This window comes from Kogia breviceps, chromosome 4 (genome assembly GCF_026419965.1).
Source record: "Kogia breviceps isolate mKogBre1 chromosome 4, mKogBre1 haplotype 1, whole genome shotgun sequence".
Lineage (NCBI taxonomy): Eukaryota > Metazoa > Chordata > Mammalia > Artiodactyla > Physeteridae > Kogia > Kogia breviceps.
This window is the reverse complement of record NC_081313.1, coordinates 93,303,119-93,325,114: the sequence shown is the minus strand read 5'-3', so window position 1 is coordinate 93,325,114 and position 21,996 is coordinate 93,303,119. Positions and strand designations below refer to the sequence as shown.

Genomic DNA, 21,996 nt, shown 5'->3' with positions numbered 1-21,996 from the left:
TAACGACAACGGACTTCTCAACAACAATGCTGGGGGGCTAAGAGGAAATGAAGACATGCTTTCAACATCTTGAAGGAAATGGACTTTTAACCAGAATTCTCTCCTTAGGCAAGCTATCATCTAAATGCAAGGATAAAATAAAGACATTTCAGGAATTCAAATTTAAAAACACAAAACCAAAACCAAACCAAAATTCTCCTAAGCTCCTTCTCAGCAATTTATTGGAGGATATGCCACAGAAGAATAATACGAAGTTAAAAAAAGGGAGAGATGTGGTTTCTGGAGCACTCTGGGAAGAAGGTGAGGCTTGCAGTGCAAATTTTAAATCTCCCTGAATTACCCCTACAGAAAAAGTCAATAGAATAAATTAAACAAAAACTAACGGGATGGACAACACCTACAACAAACCCCTACAATGCCTCTTCCAACATCATGAAATATGAGTGAGTGGGGAAGGACCACTGAAGTAGTAAGACCTGAATTTTAACAACAGTAGTGTGGGATGAAACATATTGGAAAGTTGGGTTTGGAGGGTAGATGGGAGAGATAAAGGAATTTCTAATGGCCTTGAGAGCTGGAGGAACTAAACACTCAAATTTTCTATTGGTTTCCTAGTCTAAAATTAGTTAATAACCTCCTCTTCCTCTGCATCTAATTTAAAGGAATACCCTTTTACTCTCAGCAACACTTCAAAGGCAATTATTAGGCTTATGCTACTTTTTGTAAATGTACCCACTTTTCCCCCTATAATTAATAAGTTATATTATATCTGCATTGTTAGAGAATATAGCCTTTACACAATCAACTATCCTCCCATAACTTGAGGATATTCATATGATCTACGAAATCAGAAAAGTTTTGAGAGTGAAGAGGGTCACTACTGATTAGACCAAGACAAGAGGTATAAACTGGACTGTATTGGCAAACTAGACATATGATCATCCTATTTGTAACAACCATTTAGTCTTACTACTACAGGTAAATATATACTTAATACTTATTACCTGTTCCTACACTGATATCTATCCAGTCATTTTGGTCTCCTGAAGGCTATCGTCTAGTAAATTCTGCAGGAAGAGCTCATGATAGCAATATGCCTTGAGTATGCATGTTCATAGGAATTCTATTCAGCCTTTACACTTAAAGTTCAGGTAGACTGAAGATGAAATGTGATTCATGTTTCCTTTCTGTTAGTAAATTTTTATGACAGATTTATTGAGATATAATTCACATATAATACAATTTACCCACTTAAAGTTTACAATTCATTGGTTTTTAGTATATTCCCAAGGTTGTTCAACCAGTACCACAATCAATTTTAGAACCTTTTTATCACTACAAAAAGGAACCTTTCACCATTATCAGTCACCACACATTTCCCTGCAACTCCAGCCCTAGGCAACCACTATCTTCTGTCTGTACAAATTTGCATGTTATGGGCATTTCATAGAAATGGAATAATGCACTATATAATCTTCTGTAACTGGTTTCTTTCATTTAGCACAATGTTTTCAAGGTTAAGCAATGTTATAGAGGGTATCAGTACTTCATTTCCTTTTATGGCTGAATAATATTCCACTGTATATATAGAATCAAGTAAGTAGAATTAACATTTGAATGGAAATAAAAGTTGACAAAAATTTTTAAGAAATGGTTTGAGTTTTTTTCTCTTATCAGCATTATACTTGATATGGCTATCACATTAAGTATGATGTTTAATATATATTTAACAAGTAGAGAATATATTTAATATAACAAGAAAATATATTTAATACTGTAAGAGTAGGAAGTATTTCATACTTTAATATAAAATACTTTATTTTAATAAAACTCCAATACTTAATTGAAGTAAAATGTTGAGTACTTCATGAAACCGACCACAAATATGGGTATCAATATGGAGAAGTAATGAGCCCTGTTAGAAGTCCAGGAAGATACACAAGGGGGAAGGAAAGAAAGAAGTTTTATGGATCTTTTTCTGTCTACAGAGGAAATAACATTCTCAGTAAAGTTATCTTTTAGTGGACCAATCACTATACCACCTTAAACATTACAGTTTTTTCAGAGCAAAGGACCCTAGCATTCAGTGAACAAAGCACTGAGTGGTTAGTTTTCTTAATGAGAACTGGTTAAAATTTCTGAGGTCAAGTATATACTTGAGAAATAGTGCACTTATCAATTCTAGTAATCAAGGCACAAACTATTCACCTCCTTAAGCTTCTCACTATCACTAGTAACTACACTTTTGTTTGATGGGTATTTGGAACCTTCTATAGAGTTTAAATTTTAAAATTACTGTAGCATTATACTTTTTTCTTTCTTTTTTTTTTACTTTGGCTAAATGAAGAGAAAAATTCACTCAAGTCAGATATAGTAATAAGGGTATGGATGTGAAGAAAAACATTAACCGTGATTATTACCAGATGGAGATGTGCTCTGCACATAGTGTTGAATGGATCTGTTTCAGCACACAAAGATGCCTGCCCTTGCAGAGGTTTTAGGCTAAGGACCAATTTGTAAGCCTGGCTGCTCATGGGACTCACCCAGGGAACTTTTAAAAAGTATTGATACATAAGTTTCACTCTCAGAGACTCCGACTTCATTGGCTAGAGGTAGAGCCTGAGCATCAGTTTTATGAAAGGATGCCAGGTCATTCTCAAGTGCAGCTAGGGTTGAGATCTACTGTTCTAGAAAGATGGATGGGTTGATCAATACACTTCACAGCTATGTACTAGATCTGACCTTGGACACCGTCCTCATGCACTTAAACAGGAATGAAAGAAGTCAGCGTAAGATGGATAAAAAGGGATGGAATTTAAGGGAATTATCACTTCATGGCTTTTATCCTCTCCAGGAAGTTAAAGGTAAAATCTTCTACTGAGAGTGAGGCCAGAAGGAGATTTAAGAAAGGGACAAGAGTCTGGATTATTTACCCCAACAACTGGGAGACACAGTTGACAAAGAGATATATTCTGGAAGATTTGAGGACCCAGATGAAGTAAGAAACCTTGAATTTGTAGCAGCACTGATTTGTATCTATGTTTGATTTTCTGTCATAGATGGAGAGAAGTGTGTATGTCTTATCATACCAACAAACTGTGAATTATTCTCATTTCTGTTTGAATCTCTGAGCCTATGATCTGATGTTGGTAATGCTAATCTGTACAGACTCAGTAAGTGGCATAAAAAGGCCTAGAATCCAGTGCTAATCCCAGCTTACTACCTAAATTCCCACTGTGGAATTTAGCTCTGACATGCATTGCCTCTTCTGGGCTTCATACATCTTTAAATCACTTGTGACTGAGATGGGGCTTTTTAGTTAAACAACTGAAGTTGCTATCACTTTCATTCCTTGTGATAAGACATCTCCATTCTAACACCCCTTTCATCATGTAAATGTCAGGGCTGGGCAACTGGTGTGTTGAGTATCACTGGAGAGATGAAAATCATTTAGGAAAAGAGTCTAATGTGTTCTTTCCTAAACTGTCCCTAAGAGGTAAACATAAGCAGATTTAATGTTCCTGAAAGTCATCTTGAGACAGATACAGTGTGCTAGGAATGTTCCTATTTGCCTTTCTTTCAAGGACAAGGAAAAACTCCTACAGTGATTTTAAAAAGGGTTGGGGGTGGGGAGGGCAGACAAGATCTAAATTAAAAGGCTTAAGATGCTGAAAATCAAGCAACACACATCAACTGAGAATTTACAGATCTTTCTGCAAAGACAACACAATACAATAGGTATGGGTATAGAAAGTTGGCCAACAATTCACGGTCATAGAAAATACATGTGCAATGAGCAGAATCATGGAATTACATCCATAATACACTATTTTCAATTCTTCTTTCCACACGTGAGGAGACGGAGTCCTAGGAAAGGAAGACCTTGTCCAAGGTCTGGGTACACTGGGTACCAATTTTATCTAATGACACCATGGGGTGGTGAGAAAGTGAACGACATGAGGGCCTATATAAGTTCAGAGAGCAGTTATTATGAGAGGCCTCCGCACAGTTCAGTGTTCTTTCTGTTACAGTGCAAAGCAGGAACTAGTCACAAGAAAGCGAGGCACAAAGACACTTCCCTCAGCTCCCATCAAGAACAGCTATGGAGATAGGATCCATTGTAGATGTTCACTAAATACATGCTGAGTAAAGAAAAAAGTCTACAAAAGGAAAGGAGTGTGGTAAATACACACTAAGATGGATCTGGGTGGGCACGGGTGTGAAATTCTAAGTGAGGAATAAGGACAAAATGACTCAGAATCAGAAAGAGGAACTATGATTTTGCTGGCTAGACAACAGATTGGCTTAGCTGGAGTAGAGAGACTTTGGGTTAAGAAATGACACAAAGTGAGAGGAAAAAACAGAATGTGGCCAGACCTATGTAAATCCTTGAGGCTGTGATCTTTTCACTCTACTCCACAAGCAAAAGAAATGCATGAGGGTGTTACACAGGTGAAAGCCATGATGAAAGAAGGCCTTGAGGAGGGCTGCTGTGGTCATGTGGAGGACAGACTGGGTTCAGGAGAGGGAGGTGAGGGACCAGCAAGGGAGCCCCTGAGTCAGTGCTGGTGAGCTGAGGAGAGTCTGGAAGGGCTGAAGAGGGTGAGGGAAAGAAGGAATTACTTGAGAGAAATTCACAAGGAAGAAGATGTGGTGCTTAAAAAAAGAGGGGGAGGGGGAGGGAGGAAGTAAAGGAAAGAGAGGTAGAAAGGTCTTTTGGAAAATCCAGGCCTGGGGCAGTGAAGAAAGATGGTGTCGCTGACAGAAATGATACTACGGAAGGAAAAAATTTGAAGTTGTTTTTAGACACATTGAATTTAGGTGTATCCTAAAATCCAAATGGAAGTACTCAGAGAGGGGATAGAGATTAGAACTAATTCTAGAAGATGGGGTAAATTCTTAAGGGCTCTAGATGTGGCAGTTCATATATTTGGAGCTGATAGCTGAAGTCACAGAAACAAGTATCTTGGTTAGGCCAGATAGCAAATACATCAAGTTTTTTCTTGTTTTAGATTGAATTTAAGTAGTCTTTTAGAGTTGCCTACATTGTAAAAATAAAAACAAGGCAAACAAACAAAAAATACAGTCAAAGAAGGAGGAAACAAACCCAACACATCAGCAATTTTTATGAACTTCGGGCTTGAGGTCTTTCCTTGAATGAACTAAAGAACACTCACAGTGGGAAATTACTATTTAGCACTATCTAGCAAATTAACAATCTTATTTTTGAAAAATAACAAAATAAATCTGTCTTTTTTATACCCTCTCCTATCTAATTATAGTAGGAAGCAGACGCCTTTGGAATGGAATGACTTAGGTAATTTTTTTTTAAAGCCTGTAAGTATCATCACTTATGTTTTCTAATATACTGCTGAGAGCAGTTAGGATCTGGACATTTTAAATTGAGTAAAATGTTGAGAAAGAAATACTGTTTGTAAAATAGAGACTATCCTTAAGTGAGTTATATTTATTCTTCATTTCATTAAGATTTAAATAAGTCACCATTAGTGTGTTTTGGGGGGTTTCTTTCCCCAAAAATTCTTCTGAAAGATCTTTAGTCTAGTGCTATGTTCTGCTTAATATTCCATTTACATTTGTGATGGTTCTACTGTTTTGCTCTCCTATCCCAACTACAGCGACCAAGTCTCATTCCTTTTAATTCTCAGTTCTACTCATTTTCTATAGAATATTTAATACTGCATAATAAGGCAATTAGGCCACAAACCAGTGCACTCTAAGCAGCATGGGAATGATCCAAAAAAGACAAAATGAAGTTAATGCAACATAAAAATGACTGTGCAGCATACAAAGATATCAGATTACTGGTAAATACTTTAGTGTCATGAGGAGTCACTGCAAAGTCATTCAGCAAACTTAATATCCTCAGTGTCTCCCACACTGCGTGATTTTAACCAGACTATTTTCAAATATGTTTAAAAATATTTTTTTAAAAAAGAAAGAACCTCAAGTTTAAGTGCATGTCCTATGAGCTCTTTGTGTTACACAACAACTAAACCTTAGTCAATTTTACCTATACACCAGGATGGACAGTGTTTCACCAAAACATAGGAATTCTGAATTAGAAGAATTAGAAGGAAAAACCTGAAGAATCCTCCCATGCTTTTGCCTTCATTTCAGCTTACTTCTTCCTGCTATGCCTCAATTGGCTGGCCTGATGCTGTGTCCTTCTCAGTTCTCCTCATTATCAAAGAACGCAGCATACTGTTTTCAAACGGAGTTTTTTATGCAACGGTGGCTTGAAGTGATCTCCTACTAATTTTTGGAACTTGTACTAATAAGGATATAGCAGGTTATGCTATGGTAACAAATTGACCCCAAAATCTCAGAGGATTAACACAACAAAATGTATGTCTTTCTCATTCTTTATGTCTAGAATTGGTAAGCCCAGAGTCTGCTCCATGAAGTCACTCAGGGTTTTGGAGGCTCCCCTATAAGGTGACACTGCCATTTCAAAAAAAAGTGGCTCCAGCATATGCTGTGGAAAGGAAGATAGAACATGAAGAACTTTCACCCTCATTTTCACTTCTACTCGCCTGGCAAAGTTGTCTAGGAAACCCAGGAGGAGAAAAAGACATGCTGAACTCTAAGAACTGTCTTTACATCCTGAGAAGTTACCTCTTCTTGAGGCAGCATGGTGAGCTCAGAGAATCACTAGACTTGGCGGCAAGAAACTGTCTAATTTTGGACAAGACACTTGGCCTTCCTGGGCCTTAAGCTGCAAAATGAAGCATTTAGATGAGATTGTGGGAAGAGGAACATTAGGATGTTAGAAACTTGTCCTGTCACACAAGGCTCAAGACTTTAGATGGTGAGTTTTGCCATGTTGTAAGAATTTTCTTACAATAATAAACAAAAGAGGTCTAAAACTAAAATAGAATTACACATTAAATCCAAAAGGGCCAAAAAACTTAAAACTCTCCTCTCTCCCTCCTTCACTATCAGGAGCAACTCCCACTCAGCCTTGAATGGTGGGACAAACATATAACAGCTTTCCTTTCCTGTTAAGTTGGAATTCCTCTGTTAAACAAGGATACTTCCAGAGTTTGGACCAAGTTGGAGTCCTCAGAAATTTTTTTTAGAAAGGTAAATAATGTCTTTTCCTCATTCTCTATATTATATACTACCTGATATTTATGATTTTTAACCATAAATTTTAATATTAAATAAGATATCTAATAAAATCAGGATTCTTTAATGTTTTTGGATGGAAATAGAGTATAATAAAATACCAGGAACTCACAATAACAAGATGATTTTCTAGAACTCTCAGAATAAAAAGAAAGGGACTCCATTATACTATTTCCCTTGGTAAGGTTTCTATTCTCCCCACTATGCTGCCATTATACAGATATGGGTAAAGTCTTGTATTAGAAAATTATTGGAATTGATAGGAAAGACCTAGAAAATTGTTTTAATTTGGAGTTTTATAAAATACTTGAGAAAACATCTTTCTCTGAGGCATAATTAGCTAGGTCTGTGCTTGATTCTCATGATATGGGGAAAGCCTTGTGTCCAATGAAATCCATTTTGTCACGCAAATGATTTCTGCCTTAATTTGAATTATACCAGGACTACAGGATCCATGGCTACTAGGGGGAAATATAATTGGTAAGCTATTAAAATTATAAAGATGTACACTATGTCTGGATTGGGGGTAATACTGTAGCTCCAATCTTAAATCCACATAAGAATCAGAGACCAATTCCAGGTTTGGCCTGAAATTTAATGCCATGTAACAAGACATTGCACAAGCAAACTGAAGGATGTGATGATTTGCCTGGATAAAGTTCTAAGATTCGGTCCCCACAGTGCTCCATGAAGAAGCTCACTGACTGTAGTACATCTGTGTTTTATAGGAAACAGAACAGATTCAATGTTATATTATCTATGATTTCTATCAGACTCAAACTCATAAATCTCAATAAAGCCAGCTGTGTTCATGAATTGGCTAAGAAATAGCAGATACAGATCCCACAGAGAAGAAACTATTTATTGAATAAACCTTCTAAAATTTCATGTTATTAATACTGAAGTTATCTCCTTATAAAATAATTAATAAAATAAACCAAAAGTGGGGGAGGAAATATAAGGAAGGAAAAAATAATTATATTTCAGAATCTTCAAAAAGAGGGGCATGAACTTTGGGAATGAAGGAGTAAGGACCAGGGCAGACTCTTTCCCAAGGAAAACAACAATTTAACAGGAGCAAATTACTTTAAAAAAAAATCATTAATCATTCATATTCCCTGAAAATTGCCCTAAATGCACATAACAAATGGAGAAACATTCATTCAAGAAAATACACTAAATCTCAGTAAGAAGACTGAGAGTTTGGCATTTGATCCATAACCCAGTCCATTACACCCATTCCCTAGCTCCCAGAAAACTCTATCCCAGGCTTGTGCAACCAAGAAGACAAGAGCTCCCCCTCCCTACAGCTCCCAGTTTGAAATCACAACTTCACAACAGAAAACGTAGGCTTATGCATTGCTCGTCTCGCTCTCCTGCAAGCCCCACATTGCAGGTGAGACCAAAAGGACTAGGTCTTTATTTCCCCATCCAGCTACAACTTGTAGTGTAGAAGCCTTATCCCCAGTGCTATAGGCTGAGAATACTGGGCCCTGATCACCTCCGTCCCCACTCACTCATAGGATGGAAGTTCCGCACTGAGAGAGGCAATGTGAAAAGAGGCAAAACTGACAGAATTGTAGGGAAAAATAGGCAATTCAACAATAATAGTTGAAGACTTTAATACCTCAATAATGGGTAGAACAACCTGGCAGAAGATCAACAGGAAGTAAAAGACTTAGATAATTCCATAAACCAACTAGAAGTAAAAAATCTCTCTAGAAAACTTCACTAAACAATAGAATACACATTCTTCTCAAGCACACACAACATTTTTCAGAGTAGACAAAGTACTAAGCCATAAAACAAACCTTTAGATAGATTAATCTAATATAATTGAAATAATAGAATATACGTTTTCAGACTACATGGGAATTAAATCAGAAATCAATAACTGAAAGAAATTTGAGAAGTTGACAAATATCTAGAAGTTAAACATACTAATAGCCAACTGACAAAAAAAGAAATCATAAGGGATATTAGAAAATATGAATGAATAAATGAAAATGAAACAAAACAAAACTTCTGGGACGCAACTAAATCAATGCTCAGAGTTAAACTTATACTGGTAAATGCCTACATTAACAAAGAAGAAAGATCTCAATGAATAACCTCATGTTCCATCCTAAGAAACTAGAAAAATAAGAGTAAACCAAATACAAACCAAGCAGAAGGAAAGAAATAATGACTAGAGCAGAAATAAATGAAATAGACAATAAAAGTACATTGTACTAGAGGTGTTAGTCATGGTAGTTAGCCAGCAGAAAGAAACAGAAGACATCTAGATCGAAAAGGAAGAGATGAAACTGTCTCTATTCATATATGACATGATCTTGTACATAGAAAATACTCAGGACTCAACTGAAATATTATTATAACTAATAAACAAGTTCAGCAAAATTCTGAGGTAAATGATAAATTACAAAAATCTGGTAAATTTTTATACACCAGCAATAAAAATTCCAAAAATAAGATTAAGAAACCAATTTCATTTATAATGGCATCAAAGAGAAAAAAAAATTCTTAGATATGCATTCTAAAAAGAAGGGCAAAACATACCTTAAAACTATAAAACATCATTAAAAGAAATTGAAGAAGTTCTAAATAAATGAACAGACAGCTCATGTTCATGGATCAGAAAACAAAATACTGCTGTCGATACTTCTCAAATTGATTAAAAGGTTCAATGCAATCATATTAAGATTCCAGCTGGCTTTTTTTTTTTTTTTTTTTTTTGCAGAAATGGATAGACTAATCTTAAAATTCATATGTAAATACAAGAAACCCAAAAGAGTTAAAACAATTTTGGAAAGGTAAGAACACAGTTGAAGTACTCATACTTTTTTATTTCAAAACTTAACTACAGAGTTCCAGTATTAATACAAACGTGTCACTCCCAGGAATATAGACATATAGATCAATGAAGCAGAATTGAGAGTACAAAAATAAACCCTTATGTTATGGTCAACTGATTTTGCACAAGGATGCCAAGACAACTGAATGGAGAAAGAATAGTCTCGATAAGTGGTGCTGGAAGAACAGGATAGCCACATGCAAAAGAATGTAATTAGGCTCCTTCCTCACATTATATACAAAAGTTAACTAAAAATGGATCACAGATCTAAATGTAAGACCTAAAATTATAAATTCTTAGAAGAAAACAAGGAATTACTACTTTGGGTTAGGTAATGTATTCTTCTATATGACTTCGAAAACACAAGTGACAAAAAGAAAAAAAAAGACATTATATCAAAATTTAAAACTTTTAAGCTGCAAATAATAACAAGAAAGTGCAATGAGAACCCAATGAATAGGAGAAAACATTCACAAAAAATATATCTGATAAAAGATTTATATTTAGAATATATAAAATGAAATTTAATACTAAAAAGACAACTCAATTTTAAAATGGGGAAAGGATCTGAATGGACATTTCACTAAAAAAGATATACAAACAGCCAATAAACTTATGAAAAAATGTTCCCCATCAGTCACCATCAGAGAAATGTAAATCAAAACCACAATGAGATACCACTTCACTTTACTAGGATGGCTATAATAAAAAAGAAAGACAATATTAAGCATTGGTAAATATGTAGAGAAATTGGCAACCTCCTATGTTGGTAGGAATGTAAAATGATGCAGTCACATTGGTAAACAATTCAGCAGTTCTTTAAATGGTTAAACACAGAATTACCATTCCACTCCCAGGTATCAACGCAAGAGAAATGAAAACATATGGCATATGTTCCTACAAAAACTTGTACATGAATGTTCATAGTAGTGTCACTCACACAAACCAAAAAGTGTCCATCAACAAAGGAATGGATAAAAATGAGTTATATTCATACAATGGAGTATTATTCAGCCATTAAAGGAGATAAAATAACTGACACATGCTACAACAGAAATGAAACTTGGAAAACATGTTAAGGGAAAGAAGCCAGTTACAGAAGGCCTCATATTGTATGATTCCATTTATAAGAAATATCCAGAATAGACAAATCTATAGAGACTGAAACTAAATTAGTGGTTGCCTAGAGTAGGGGAAGTGGGAAAATGGGAGAAATGCGGAGTGATTGGTAATGGATAAGGGTTCCTTCTGGGGAGATGAAAGTGTTCTAAAATCTAAAATCATATTGTGTGATGGATGCATAACCCTGTGGATATACTAAAAAACATTGAATTTTACACTTTAAATGGATGAATGGTATAGCATGTGAATTATATCTCAATAAAGCTGTTTAAAAATTTTTAAGTATAAAATCACACACATTTACAGGCTGCACTCATTCTGAAAACAAATATCTTTTCTCATTTCTGTGTTTCCAGAGCTTGAATCCTGGGACAGGGACAGTCCCGAAGCAGAGAGACTGGTTGCAAAAGAGGGTATTATTCAACATTTAGGAACTGATTCACAAAACTTCAAAGGAATAAGTTTATTTACCATCACTGTGGACAAAAGAAATAACCCTCCCCCCACACACACACGCACACACAAACCAACAGAACAAAACACATATTTCTGAATAAATTTCTCTGGTTATAGTTTTATTGTGGACGAATCTCAGTCTATTTTATATAGCTCTTTTTCATCAGCCAAGGAGATATTAAGAGTGGGATCTGCACAGCACTAACTCAAAGGATTGCCTTGTTGTGCTGGAACACAATTACCTGATGAAGGTTTGGGTTCTCCCTCTGGGGAGTGGGATGAGTTGAAGAATTTGGGGCAAGAGAAAACAGATAAGGAGTGTCAGTACTGAGTAAGTGTCTCAGTACTCATGATGTATTCTTAGCATAACCTGTTTCAATTTGCCTAGAGACAATTCTCTAGCAATGTGAGAGTAAAACATGAGGGCATAGTTGAGCAAAACAAATCCAGCTCCTTCTTCCGAGGACACAAAGGCCCAGAGACTGAGCTGAGCTCAGTGTAAAATCTCAGAAAATGTAGTTGGTCATGGAGTTGAGGCATTTGAGAAGCTGGATGACAGGGGAAGGATCTGAAGTAGGGTTGCCAGATTAAAAAAAAACAAAAATGGGACACCCAGTTAAATCTGAATTTCAGATAAACAACTAACATTCTTTTTTAGTTTAAGGATGCCCCAAATTTTGCATGGACATATTTTTATTTGCTAATTTGGTATCTTTATTTGTATTTATGTTTGCTAAATATGGCAACTCTAATCCAAGGGACCAAGTTGATTAGTGAAATATCTGGACAATCAGTTGGCAATTGAAAAGGCTGGGAAGAGAGGGAGAAGCTCCAAGAGATGAAGATTGGGATAGTAGGTGAGGAAGGCTTTGGGCAAATTTTGGAAGAGCCTACAGCAGCAGGTATTTTTAGAGGACTTTGTAGCTCAATTTTGTAGCCTCGAGTAAACAAATCATTAAAAATACATAGCCACTGTGGACATAATATAGGGTGATTTGAGTTCTTTATATTTCATTTCTCACGATGTAAACATTTAAGAACTTCCCTGAGCCATGTGAAGATTATTCCCAGGCTAACATATGACCCTGGGTAATGGCTTCAAGAACCTGTTCCCTTCAGGGACTCCCAAATGATGACACTTTCTGACTGGACCTCTCAAAAATATAAGGTCATAGATTCTCACCCCTGATGACCCTGAGGCATCTCTACTGGAGCCACCCTGTGAAATCTTCCTCAAAGAAACAGAAGAGAAATGGTACTTCCATGACACCTGAAGGTCTCAGAAACACAGGGGAATGAGAAAAGGCAAAGCTAATGTCCACACATATGTGGAAAGCAAGTAGTCCCCGAGAACTCAGAAATAAGGGTGGGTGTCCTCAGAGTTAAACTAGCAAAACCTACCCTAAAGAGTGTGATTTCTCACTTGGGGGGTAAACCAAGCGATGACTTATAATGTATAACTAAAGCATTAGAGAGCAACCAAAAAATTCAATCAACATGATGTGCGGGTGACCTCAAGGAGGTAGACATGGAATGTGAGGGTGATTTAGTTATGTGACTATAACAGAATTCATCAAATGTGGAAGCCTGAGTAAATAAATTCAGAAGGAAAAGCTGGTAGTGTCTGTCAAAGCAATGTCCTGAGATCTTGGCTAAGCAGGACAGAAGCATTATCGTTTGTTTGGCTAGTAAACTCTCCATGAGCCTTTCCAGTAAGGTGAAAATGTGCTGATCAGGCCGACCTGAGCATTCAGGTCACTGTAAATCAATAGCCCTACATTCTGACTTGTGTACCTTAGTCTCTGTGTGTTTAGTTAAAGGTGAGTCCACCCCTGAGAGGCAGATCCATTCTCATAACATTAATAAACCAATCAGGTTTCACAGTTTAAAACACTGAAGACCAGTTTCTGAGCTGTGGTGAATGGCCCAAGGAAAGCCTTTGGTGACCTGTCCAGACAGCCAGCCTTCCGGGGCAATGCCTCAGAGCTCCTTGCTTACCTCCTTCAAACAGAAATGCACAGTGTTCCTAGGTTAAAAGAAATCCTTTAAACTCACATAATATGGTCTTCCCATCACATTGCTTAATTCTCCTCCATTCCTGGCCAACAAGCCAGGTAATGGTAGATTACCTTGTAGTTCTGAATCTATTAATAGTGTTAACATTCCTGTGCTGACTGCTGTATTAGCCCAGCTGAAACAGACATTATCAATTATCCATAGCCTCATCTCTGTTTCATTTGTAGATGCTCAGGACCCAAACTGTAATTTTTTGGATTAATTAAGTGAACCACTTCTTCCCACATACCTTACACTACATAAAAGTTTGTTAGGTTGAGGCAAATCTCTTAACTATGAATGGCTCTTGTCAGAAACTATAGAATTGCAACAACAGCAGGGCAATGTGGAGCAGTTAGAGAAGTATCTTTGCTTTTAGAGGCTTAAGTTCCTTAGTTATTGCAGGCAGACACTGAGCTATAAATAAGGTAGGGGGATGCTTTAGGTGAAAGAACAAATTCCTATTAAATAATAGATTGTTGCTGGCAGGGAGGTAACATCTCTAACAGTCATTTCTAAACTCTTCTAACTCTTGATCTTCACACTTGGCCCAACCTCCGAAGACTTATAGAGGCTTTATACCTTACGTACACACTGAAAAATAAAGTTCAAGTATACCAATAAGTCAAGTCACATAGTAGTAGTAGTAGTAGTAGTAATAATAATAATTACTAACATTTACTAAACATTTATAATGTGGCAGATACTCTGCTCAGTTCTTTACATCTATGTCTTGACATGTTCATACCTAAAATAATCAAGGACTGCCACCATGGATCTGTTTGGAACTTCTCAGCTCCAATCTGTAATCTCTGTCAGAACTGTTTTTTTAGCTTTATAATTTCATCCTAAAATAGTCTGATCATCTACTCTGAGAGCCAATAATCTTAGGTTCCATGGATGTAGAAGGGGAGTGTGAAGAATGACAGCTTTCTCCTTCTTTTAACCTATCATCCTTCTCTAGTCAATATCCAATCAAAATCACTGCAAGCGTATAAAAATACCATGACTACTCCACTCCGTCTCTTTGGTAAAATTTTTTACCTCTTATTTGATTTCAATTAGTATTACATATTTCAAAACTATAAATAAAGATGGTAATATCTATATATTCATCACCCAGAATTAATACATGTTAACATTTGATATTTATTCTCAATTTAAAAAAATATTAAAGATACAGTAGAAGCTCACTATATATTGTTTAAATTTTCTTATGTATTTCTATACTTTTAAAAATTTACATATTATCAAACAATATGCAAAGTAGTGTTTGTTTAGAAAAGTAGATAATGATATTATACCTATGTATGGCTCCACAACTTTTTTTTCACTCAACATTATTTTGGGGGCTGTATCTATGATGAGTTATACAAAGTTCATTAATCTGAAAATGTTCAATTATATGAATATGCCACTATTATATATCTATTTGACAGTTTGATTCCTGATGGTATATTTAGTTTGCTTTCAATTTGGGGTGATTACAAGCAGAACAGCGTGAAGATATGCAAGAATTTCTCTAATGTATCTTCCTACAAGCAGAATTGCTAGGTCATTGGTATGTACATCTTCAGCTTGTTTTGTGAAGCTTAACTGAGTTAATATATTAAAGTGATTAGCAATGCTTGGCAGGGGAGAAGCAACTGTTAAACATATAGGGTATAGTGGCTATAGATGTTTTATATTTTGATGTAAATTAACAATTTTTTTTTTAGCATCTTGTTTCAGAGAATTCCTTCCCTATTATGTTGTGAAGATATTTTTCCACATTTTTTGTTAGGTCTTTGAACTTCTGTTTTCACTTTGAGATTTTTAATTCATATGGAATTTGTTGTGTGTGTGCTGTGACCCCAAATAGTAAATTTTCATTAAGGATAAGCAATCATCTCAACACCATCTTATCCCCAACTGATTGGCAGTGCTACCTTCAACTTACTCCAAGATTCCACATACCTGTGGGTGTCTTTCTGAGCTGTCTATTCTATACCACTAGAATAAATATTTAGGTTTTTAATCACAGTGAGCCTCAGTTTCATGAATAAAATGTAGATAAAATTGTACCTATTTCATAGATTGCTGTGAGAATTAAATTAAATTAACATACCCAGAGTGCTTAGAATAGTGTCTCGTATATAGTAAGTAAAATATACAACTAGCTATTGTAATGGTTAATTTTATGTATCAATTTGACTAAGCCGTGCAGGGCATGCAGACAACTGGTCAAACACTGTTGTAGATGTATATATGAGAGTGTTTTCACACAAGATTAACATATGAACTGGTAAAATAGGTTAAGCCGATTGCCCTTCCTAATGTGGGTGGCCCTCACCCAAGCAACTGAAGACCTGAATAGGCCAAAAAGGCTGCATAAAAAGGAATTTCTTCTGCCTGACTGCATGAGCTGGGCATCCATCTTTTCCTGTGCTGAGACTGGAACTTACACCATCAGCTCTCTTGTTTCTCAGGCCTTTGGATGCTGAATGGAACTACACCACTGCCTCTCCTAGGTTTCTAGCTTGCTAACTGCAAATCTTGGGACTTCTCAGCCTCCATAATTGCGTGAGCCAATTCACTGTAATGATCCTCTTCTCCTTCACCTTTACCTTCACTATCTTCCTCTCCTTCTTCTTTTTCTTCTTCCCACTCCCAACCCTGACTAAGTTTATTTACTTTTTGATTTTTGATAGAAGAAATTTTCTTTCTTGTTCAAAATTTTCCTCACTTCCTAAGACCTTCACTTTTTCATATGACTTTTGGAATTAGCTTTCCAAATTCTGCAAAAGATCCCTGAGGATTTGAATTAGAAAGGCAGTGAGTTCACAGAATTGGGGGAATTGAGATCTCATAAGACTGAGTCTGACCTTCATAAGCCTTTTATATCTGTCCCCCCTCTTTGTCTTCTTTTTTCCAACTAAATATTTTAATTTTCCACACGATGAACTTAGATAGTTTTCATAAGGTTAATTCCTAGTTACTATTTTTCTTTTTTTTTTACTATAACAAAATTTTATTGTACAAATTCACTTTCAATCTGTTACAGCATTGGGATTCTGTCAAGTTTTATATATGGATCTTGCATTCAAACTTGCTATATTTTTTATTAGTATTAATAATTTCTTTGTATGGTACCTTGAATGTTCTGTGTACACACTGTTTAGAGTACAATCTATAACCAGGATTGTCTTTTTATTAATCCTTGTATATTTTTATTATTCTTATCTTTTGTATTGTTTAAGACTTACAGTAGAACTTTTATACTGGCTTATTATTAATGTCCTAGTGTTCTGAGACACAGGAATGTATAATGGTATAAAGATAATGTTTGCCATCACTGTCTGTAGAAACATGCTATAAGAAATACATCTAGGAGGGAAGGATATACAGTGGAGAAAAGACAGCCTCTTCACTAAAGTGGTGCTGGGAAAACTGGACAGCTACATGTAAAAGTATGAAATTAGAACACTCCCTAACACCACACAAAAATAAACTCAAAATGGGTTAAAGACCTAAATGTAAGGCCAGACACTATCAAACTCTTAGAGGAAAACATAGGCAGAACCCTCTATGACATAAATCACAGCAAGATCCTTTTTGACCCATCTCCTAGAGAAATGGAAACACAAATAAACAAATGGGACCTAATGAAACTTAAAAGCTTTTGCACAGCAAAGGATACCATAAACAAGACCAAAAGACAACCCTCAGAATGGGAGAAAATATTTGCAAATGAAGCAACTGACAAAGGATTAATATCCAAAATTTATAAGCAACTCATGCAGCTCAATAACAAAAAAACAAAAAACCCAGTCCAAAAATGGGCAGAAGACTTAAACAGACATTTCTCCAAAGAAGATATACAGATTGCCAATAAACACATGAAAGAATGCTCAACATCATTAATCATTAGAGAAATGCAAATCAAAACTACAATGAGATATCATCTCACACCGGTCAGAATGGCCATCATCAAAAACTCTAGAAACAATAAATGCTGGAGAGGGTGTGGAGAAAAGGGAACACTCTTGCACTGCTGGTGGGAATGGAAATTGATACAGCCACTATGGAGAACAGTATGGAGATTCCTTAAAAAACTACAAATAGAACTACCATACGACCCCGCAATCCCACTACTGGGCATATACCCTGAGAAAACCATAATTCAAAAAGAGTCATGTACCAAGATGTTCATTGCATCTCTATTTACGATAGCCAGGACATGGAAGCAACCTAAGTGTCCATCGACAGATGAATGGATAAAGAAGATGTAGCACATATATACAATGGAATATTACTCAGCCATAAAATGAAATGAAACTGACTTATTTGTAATGAGGTGGATAGACCTGGAGCCTGTCATACAGAGTGAAGTAAGTCTGAAGGAGAAAAACAAATACCATATGCTAACACATATATATGGAATCTAAGAAAAAAAAATGTCATGAAGAGATTAGTGATAGGACGGGAATAAAACACAGACCTACTAGAGCATGGACTTGAGGATATGGGGAGGAGGAAGGGTAAGATGTGACAAAGTGAGAGAGTGGCAGGGACATATATACACTACCACATGTAAATTAGATAGCTAGTGGGAAGCTGCTGCATAGCACAGGGAGATCACCTCTGTGCTTTGGGACCACCTAGAGGGGTGGGATAGGGAGGGTGGGAGGAAGGGAGACGTAAGAGGGAAGAGATATGGGAACATATGTATATGTATAACTGATTCACTTTGTTATAAAGGAGAAACTAATCCACTATTGTAAAACAGTCATACTCCAATAAAGATGTTAAAAAAGAAAAGAAATACATCTGTGGCCATTTGCCTAGTTAATTGCTCTGATCTAAAGGAATCAAGAGGGTCAAATGGTTATAGACTGGTCTAGGTCCCTAAGGTGCCAGGATGTCTGAAGCCCTACTTCCCTACGTATTTATATTTCAGATAATATAAACGCCAGACCTTGAACACATCTCCAGGTTTTAAAAGCCAGAGACACCAGCCATTTATCAGGCCCTTGGAAAAATATATTTACATTTCAAAAGGTTAGACTGAGAACGCAGGGTCATTTCTATCCCCTCTCAAATAAGTAAAAATACATGTGTTTCTTCTCTTTCACGAGGCAAAGAGGTGGCTGTCTCTTTCCTCTATATAAAAAAGATTAAATTCTTTGTTCTCCAACCCTCGCCTATGGAGTGTCAGGCTACTCATGTAGGTTTGTCCACCTGGCTTTCATTGTGTTAAAACAAGGGTAAGGCCTGGAATGAAAGGGGTAGGAGAAGTGATGTGCTTATTATTTACTGAAGACAACTAATAATAAATCTATCTCTCATTCAGAATGCCTCATAGGCCATTCAGTATAAAATTAATGAACATGAATATTAAAAACTCACCACATTAGATTTTTGTAATGTTAAACATTTCTGCCTTCCTGAGACAAACCCTAATAAATGATAATATATCTAATTTTAAACATTTTTAATGATGGATGTACCAACACTATATTTTGAACTTCTGCATCAATGTTCATATGGAGGCTCTTGTGATTTTATTACCTTTTTCTATCAAGTTTGGTATTATAGTTATATGAGCTTAATAACTGGGTGGGTAGTTCTAGTTTCTTTCTCTGTGACAGCTTGCACAAAATAAAAATCATCTGTCCCTTGAAGGATTATTTAATATATTCTGTAATACCATCTGGGCCTGGTGTCTTGATGGGGGAGGGGAAAGGGCAACTGGATCAAAATCTTTAGCGCTTTATAGTTTATTTCTTCTCAAGTCAATTTTTATCATTTATAATTTCCAAATGAATTGTACACTTCATTTATGCTTTCAAAATTAAGTTATACAGTAGGTCCTAAAACTGATATTAATTATCCTTTGTAGACTTTCAACTTTAGTACAAAAGCATCTTCCCAGCTTTGCATTAATTTTTGTATCTGGGACCTTCCCCTTTTTGCTTTTAAGCTCAAACTTACCGATTGATTATATTTTATCCAGTATGAATGATATTTCGTATATTAGCTCACTCTTTCATATAGACCAGAAAATTGCACTTCATTTTTCTCTCTCAGTGACTGTTTTCACCCTTTTCTAAGCTCTTTATTCCAATTTTTGATGCATTAATGTGAGGATATACTTTTGTAAGTACTATCAAATACAATCCAGCACTTTTTCATCTGTATTTTTGGGGGTTGTCATACTGTAGCCAAATTACCAGGACTATCTGATGACATCAAATTGTGAGGCAGAAAACGTTTATAAACATGTATTTATTTAGTGTATTTTGTCATAAAACTAGACTGTACTTTTCCACTAACAGATGGCGTCTAAGATTGCAGACATTCCACAATTCCTTAGTCAAAGGAAAGAGGAAGGAAACTGACATTTACATTTGCTAGAAATTAAATAATTAATCAGCCACATGAAAAATACAGAGAAATGAACAGTATACATCAGGCTGCTCTCATTCTGCTCTAAAAACTTTGGTCTCAGCTACAGAGTTCATCTGAACTTTGACTATACAAAGCAAAATTTTAAATTTCCAATTGTCTCCTTAATGCAGTCACCATTATATTTCAGCCTGCTCCCAACAAGACAGTCTTCAACCAAGTCAAACAAAATGTTTTACCCAGACTAGCTGATGAGCACATTTTAACATGGTCCTTCTGCTTTGGCCCCTCCTTGCCATTAGTCAAATTCCTTGAATTTTGAGCAATCATCCACATTTTGTTGATAGATAAAATGCAAGTCTCATTTCCCTACTGAATTAATTACTATCTTATATTTCAAGACTGCCATATGGTCTATAATAATATTCACATATAAAGATGAATAGAATCTTACACCTAATAATTACTCTTAACATTATTTTGGAAGAGGATATTTAGACCAAGAAAGGTTAAATAACTTGCACTAGGAAACATACATGTAGATAATGTTAGAGCAGGCCTTGAGTTTAATTCTACTTACTCCTAGTCCTCTGCTTTTTCCACTGTTTCATGTTTTCCCTTCTTTCTTTTTTCCTTTTTTAACTTCAGCATCCTGAATCACCTAGAAAACAGTACAAGATGCTCATGAGAATTAAGAGCCGTACTTATTTGTCATAAACCACCAATCTTTCTAAAAAACTGAAATAAAGGCTTATATTGCAGCATTCAATTAAAGTAGTGCAAACGGCCTGGCTAGACTAGTAGATTTATGCTTCCTTATAATTTTCTGTTGTAAACAAGTGAGTTATAATGATTGTTGCTAAATAATGCACAGACATGTTATAAAACCAAAAATCCCTTAAATTCAATAAAATTACACCTATTACAAAATCAATTCCAAAAACAGTCATTTTAAGGATAATCTGAAATCTCAGAAATTATGGTTAGTATGGTAAGGAGAAGGGGGTCAGATACCTAACATTATTTTAGTGCCTATCTTGAATGGTAATGGAGATGGAGATAGGAGAATGGTAAGCATTGTCCATCATTTATCTCAATTAACCTTTAAACAAAAGGGAATTGCTAGAACTTCATTAGCTAGTTATTTTGACTTAATTTTTAAAGCATCAGCACATATTCTTAAATATAAGCAAGGATTCTTAACCTTGTAGTCAAGGCAAATTGGATAAAAATGTCACAGCATAGGGCCATACTATAATAATATTCTAAAGAATAACTCATACTGGGCATTACAAACTTTTCTCAATAATTCTGAAAAAAATGGCATATAGTTTGTCCGTGATTGTAGAATTTGAAATTAAAAAAATCTTTCAGTTCCACTTTTATTTCCACAGATATTTTTATGATATTTTGATCTGGCTCAGTTGTTTTATTTGCACTTGTAGAATTTATCAGCATTGTTACCAATCTGGTAACATTTGGGGGTTTTGCCAGTTATGTCATCACTTCTGAATTCCTCATCAATCAAAGCATTTCCAAAGGTTCTTGGGCAGTGCTGATCATTTACAGCATTTATTTATCAGCTAGGCATTGTTTTTAGACAACTATGCTACTCTGAGTCTTTTGTAGTAAACATGAGCTCTGCACCTTTACAATCCACAGGAACAAACTGAAACACTGAAGTAACTTAGAATGCTATAGATATAAGGACAGAGAAAAGGAAGTGAGCAATGTGATCTGGTGGAAGAACACTGAACTGAAATCTATTAGACCATGTCTAAGACCTAACTATCATTGAAAACCAAATGAAATAGAGATTAAAAAAATAATAGAAAGATCAATGAAACTAAAAGCCAGTTTTGAAAAGATAAAATTGATAAACCTTTAGCCAGACTCACCAAGAAAAAAAGAGAGAGGGCCCAAATCAGTAAAATCAGAAATGAAAACAGAGAAGTTACAACCAACACAACAGA

The 21,996-nt window shown here is 35.6% G+C and overlaps 1 protein-coding gene across 2 annotated transcripts in view; it reads right to left on the bottom strand.

Annotated features, from left to right (window-relative positions):
• The window catches only part of KCNN2 (potassium calcium-activated channel subfamily N member 2), a 445,540-nt gene that overhangs the window by 308,714 nt on the left and 114,830 nt on the right, over window positions 1-21,996 (bottom strand). For both annotated transcript variants that reach the window (XM_059061877.2, XM_067031464.1), the window contains exon 4: window positions 20,604-20,684. The gene's annotated coding sequence lies outside the window, so the exon portion shown is untranslated. The remainder of the gene's footprint in view (window positions 1-20,603; window positions 20,685-21,996) is intronic.